Here is a 5,761-nt window from a genome sequence, read left to right as displayed (position 1 = left end):
GGTGCAGGCATTGTCAAGTTATCACAAGACAAGTTTTTTTCGTTCAAGGTCACTGTGACCCTGACCTTTATCCCGATGACCCCTTGAATCATAAGGGGTCATCTACAAGTCAGATGCAACTCCAAGTCAAGTTTGAAGGCCATGGGTTCAGGCATTGTTGAGTTATCACTCGGACAACCTTTTACCATTCAAGATCACTGTGACCTTGACCTTTGGCTCTTTGAATCCTAAAATCAATAAGGGTGATCTACTGGTCAGGCTTAACATCCATGTCAAGTTTAATGATCATAGGTTCAGGCATTGTTGAGATATCAGTGGGGGAAGATTTGTTAACTTTTTTTGCGTTAAAGGTTACTGTGATATTGGCATGATGACCACCAAAGTCGATAAGGGTCATCTACTGGGCAGGCCCAACCTTCATGTCAAGTTTGATGGCCATAGGTCCAAGAATTGTCGAGTTTGCTTTCAAGGTCACTGTGACCCTGACCTTTGACCCCTAAAATCAATAGGGTCATCTACTGGTCAGGCCCAGCCTCCATGTCAAGTTTGATGACCATAGGTCCAAGAATTGTCGAGTTTGCTTTCAAGGTCACTGTGACCTTGACCTTTGACCCCTAAAATCAATAGGGGTCATCTTCTGATCAGGCCCAACCTCCATGTCAAGTTTGAGGGACATTGGTGCAGGCATTGTTGAGTTATCAATTGGACAACCTTTTATCATTCAAGGTCACTGTGACCTTGACCTTTGGCCCAATGACCCCTAAAATTAAAAGGGACAATCTTCTGGCCAGGCTCAACCTCCATATCAAGTTTGAGGGCCATGGGTGCAGCCATTGTCAAGTTATCACTCGGAAAACCTTTTACCATTCCAGGTCACTGTGACCTTGACCTTTGGCCCAATGACCCCTTAAATCAATAGGGACCATCTTCTGGCCAGGCCCAACCTCCATGTCAAGTTTGAGGGCCATGGGTGCAGGCATTGTCAAGTTATCACTCGGACCTTTTATCATTCCAGGTCACTGTGACCTTGACCTTTGGCCAGATGACCCCCAAAAACCATAGGGGTCATCTCCTGGTCAGGCCAATTCTCCAAGTCCAGTTTGAGGGCCATGGGTGCAGGCATTGTTGAGTTATCAATCGAACAACCTTTTACCATTCATGGTCACTGTGACCTTAAACTTTGGCCCAATGACCCCAAAAAACAATAGGGGTCATCTACTGGTCAGGCCCAACCTCCAAGTCAAGTTTGAGGGCCATGGGTGCAGGCATTGTTGAGTTATCACTCGAACAACCTTTTACCATTCAAGGTCACTGTGACCTTGACCTTTGACCCATTGAGCCCAAAAAACAATAGGGGTCAGCTACTGGTCAGGTCCAACCTCCAAGTCATGTTTGAGGGCCATGGGTGTAGGCATTGTCACGTTATCACTCGGACAACTTTTTACCATTCAAGGTCACTGTGACCTTGACCTTTGGCCTGATGACCCCCCAAAACAATAGGGGTCATCTACTGGTCAGGCCCAACCTCCATGTCAAGTTTGAGGGCCATGGGCGCAGGCATTGTTGAGTTATCACTCGGACAAGCTTTAAAATTATTTTACCATTAAAGGTCACTGTGACCTTGACCTTTGATCCGATGACCCCCAAAATCAATAGGGGTCTCTACTGGTCAGGCCCAACCTTCATGTGAAATTTGATGACCATACGTCCAGGAATTGTTCAGTTATCACTCAGAAAAGCTTTGGTCTACCGACGGACCGACATGCCTGTGCAAAGCAATATACCCCTCTTCTTGGAAGGGGGGCATAAAAAAGGCATTTTGGGGTTAAATTTGCATGTAAATATACAATAAATGTCATCTGAAGCATTCAGTAATAATTGATTTGTTAATTGATATCCTCAAACCTTATTGTACCTGGTGTATGTATTTGACAAATGTCAGAATAAATAAAAACTGTTCACCAAGTACCGTAGTTTATTGGAAATTTTTCACAATAAATTTAAATTAGGTTGTAACTTGCACCTTATACAAACCAATGTATATCTGGAGGTTAAAGGATGTAACCACTGAAATTTACTATACTTTATCTTATTTGAATGGTCTTTAAGGGTTTGTTTTTATCCTGGTTACCATGGCAACAGGCACAAACATGATTATAATCACACCAACTTTACCAATTTACCTCAAATGTGATCATTGTATAGTTATTCATTGCTCATAAAATATGAAATGGTGGTTAATATACTCTTAATTTAATAAACATAACAATACTGCATAATTTACACTATTGTATAAAAAGATCAGTTAATAAATGGGCACATTTACAAAATGAAAACAATTAATTTAACATACTAACTACTTAGCATGTACACATCATTATGTAGTTTCAATAAGTGCAATTGGTCACATAGTACATGACAAATGGTATTCTTGATGCTTATTTATAGGGTAAAAGTTAAAGCTAAAATGTTTATAGGGTTCAGGAAGGTTTTAAAAATGAAGATATTGAAGAAAAACTGAAAGGTTGCTAAGGTACAGACTGTGAAGTAACTAATTTTGACAAACAATATTATAAATGTCTTTAACTCAAGAATTTATAGGCTTCAACTGCCAGCTTTTTTAAGTTTGTATTAATAATAAATAATCATATAGTGGTCTCCATTATGGCAGAAGAGTTTTACAAACAAAAGAATGGGTGCAGCACCCTTCCATCACTCATTTGCTAAAACCACAGTTTATCACTCGAAATCACTGGTAGCCTTATTTCACATAAACATGCTTCTATTGAATAAATAATTGTCAATAAAAATTGATACACGTTTTCATCAGCTCAGTAACGGATCATTCTCAAATCTTAGATTTAGTTTATAAAGATCACATATCAGTATACTGAACAGTTTTTTTTTCAGTTATTTAAGAGATCAGAGCCTTTTTGCATCAAGTCCTTTTAGTTGGATGCGTTCAGGGTACTCTCCATGGAAAAGCCATTGTTGTAGGCTTGTCAATTTTAACTTCAATCTCACTGTCCTTGACATGCTCTCTCATGAATTCACTCACTGGGTTGTCAGCTGAAGTTCTGCAAAATGATGTTCATATGTACAATACTTAGTGTTTGGAATAAATTATGCAAATTAACTTGAACATCAAAACTCACATCTGAATATGTGGAAATAATGACTAAAATTATTTTTGACTTCTGTTCATAGAATTACATAACAGGCAGTGATACTGTCTGTAATACTTTTGTTATACCTGAAGTGATGATATTTCCTCAAGTTTGGAATGGACTTCAGGGGTCTCTTGGTGTACTCCAACCGGTCAAAGAATATAACCAGTTTGCCAAGGTCATCAATCCACAAAGAATGTGTGCTGCCTCCATTTGGTCTAAATAAATAAACATGTTGTTTATATTATGATATAATACCTATTGTTTTAACACAAGCTTTCTTTTAGTTTTACATAATAAGGTATTATAACCAACTTAAGTGTTTAAATAAAGTACCAAACTTCAATATTTTCATATATGCAAAATCCTTTAATATGGCTTTAAATCAACATTTAAAGCACCAAAATTAAAAAAAAAAACACAAAAAGAAAACAACATTCTTACAACTTACCTTCCACAGACCAAATCTCAGACAGGACTGAACTTTATTTCACTTGCTTCCATTTAAGTAAATGCCATTTCTCTATGTAGCCCCTTCAGAATACATCAGACCCTTAAACATAGAATTACATACAATTTATTGAACTGAATGCCTTTAATCCATGATATTTAGAGAAGTAAGTGAACAGATTTAAGCCAGAACTATTTCTATAAGACTAATGAGAATTCTGATTACTTGTATTGAAAAAATAATAAAAGTTACATTGTCTTGTTATTTTAATATTCTCATGTGTCAATATGCAGTGCATAAGTGATGTACTTCAACCCTGTTTTTGTAAATCATACCCAATGACTGCATTGTTTTTACTCTGCCCAACACAGTTGTCAACGTGCAGGTATGCAGATTCTTCTCCATATGGATGATGTTGAAAATGAGGTACCACAACATTGGCCAAATAATAGCTAAACCCTTATCACTGAGATAAATATCTGAGAACCTGAAAAAAACAACTTTGAAATAGAAAAGCTATTATTTTATGTTCAAGTAAGAATTTTGAATTAAGGTGATATACAATATTTTAACAAGGGCGCTGCTGAGCATGTGTGAGCGCTTTTCTGTTTTTTCAGTGAATCTACAAAATATATAGGTTTTCCATTAACCCTATAATAATTTAGTCAGATGGCAAAACTGTATTGACCACTTAATCTATAAATAAAATTTACCATATGATTTACAGACACTTCAAAGCAGGGCCCTCTTGCTGTGCCTAGTATGGGTAGAATACCTGCTCTGCATAGTCAAAGCTGTAATGGGTTGTTGTTCTATGTACAGCAGGTGCTTGACCTGAAATTTCACATTAGAGCATGATGTTCTAAAAATATGTATTTACAGAAATACAAATCTTTAACTGTTTATAGTTGGGGTGATGCCCTGGCAGATCAACATGTACACAATATTGCATGCCAAAGAAAGTTCCTGGCAGTCTGAATGTCATGCATACTCAAAAAGCAGTTCTATAATTATATAAAAACATTTCCCCCAATTGCATCCGTCTATTATTTTCATAATCATCATGATCATCTCCATCATTATAGAAATATTATATATATATAATATAATATTTCAATTTACCTGAACCTCATGAGATGGTTTGTTATGCACATAAATTAACATTGCTAAAAAAAGTTCATCTACAAATTTAAATTCATCTTCAACATTGCTAAAAAGACAGTTGAACTGCAACTCAAAATTAATTCGTAAAATCCATCAATAATTGTATTGATAGTTGGCTGCGGTGAGATGATGAAAAATTGCTTATTTCCTTTTTCAGTCATCATAAGTATGCAAAAAGAAAATATTTGCTGGATTTTGTTTCTGTTTACATTTTCAATGTCAGACTGTCAAATTTCACTTCCGCTTTCTTTTCCTTCGATTAATTTCCTTCCATTTGACCGAATTTAGAATACATTGTATTAAATTAAAGATGTACACATTCGTAAAATTATATGCTTAAACAATGAAAACAATTCTACTTACCTACAAATTCCTAATTTGATGTAAATGTCTTTGGTTCAGCTCGACCTACATCCTCTAATTTAGGTTAAAAAATAGCGCATGACAACTACGGGAGATAACACCGAAAGTAATAAACAATACGAAAGAAAGTGGTTAAAAAACACTATTTCTATGAACATTACATTTTAAAGAATATATTTGACTGAACAATCTAGGGTGACAAAATGTTTAATGGTTCTTTTTACGATAAATACTTCGTTTCTTTATTATTCTTTACGCTTCAACTTTGCGCACGTTTTTCTCGAAATCGAGGCTATCGGTTTCGGGCCAAAAGTCTCATGACGCGTCACATATTATCATTATTATTATTTATTTTTGTGTTATCATTGCGATTTTTTTTGCTTTGGTCCGCCTTTTACAAAAAAAGAATAGCAGCCATATCTTTGCATTTCGTGTCTGTTTAATGAATTTAAAACATTCCAATTGCAACTGTTTCTAAATTAGATTTCAAGAAATAGAACATTTGCCAGCCACTCTTGATCTATTATGAACACAATTTGTCTCATTTCTTTTAGAGCATCTGTCGTTTAATCGATCAAAAGCTTATTAAGGATTTTAAGTTGGGACGATACATAAG

The 5,761-nt window shown here is 35.9% G+C and overlaps 1 long non-coding RNA gene across 1 annotated transcript; it reads right to left on the bottom strand.

Moving 5' to 3' along the window:
* Nucleotides 1-2,237: 2,237 nt before the first annotated feature.
* On the bottom strand, nucleotides 2,238-5,369 carry LOC128205178 (uncharacterized). Its single transcript, XR_008256191.1, has 6 exons — nucleotides 5,146-5,369; nucleotides 4,332-4,452; nucleotides 3,954-4,105; nucleotides 3,619-3,720; nucleotides 3,254-3,385; nucleotides 2,238-3,077 (listed from the first exon to the last, which is right to left on the bottom strand). It is a non-coding gene; the product is annotated as an uncharacterized LOC128205178 (long non-coding RNA).
* Between the last annotated feature and the right edge of the window lie 392 nt (nucleotides 5,370-5,761).

This window comes from Mya arenaria, chromosome 10 (genome assembly GCF_026914265.1).
Source record: "Mya arenaria isolate MELC-2E11 chromosome 10, ASM2691426v1".
In the NCBI taxonomy this organism is placed as follows: Eukaryota; Metazoa; Mollusca; class Bivalvia; order Myida; family Myidae; genus Mya; species Mya arenaria.
This window is presented reverse-complemented; position numbering and strand designations above follow the sequence as displayed.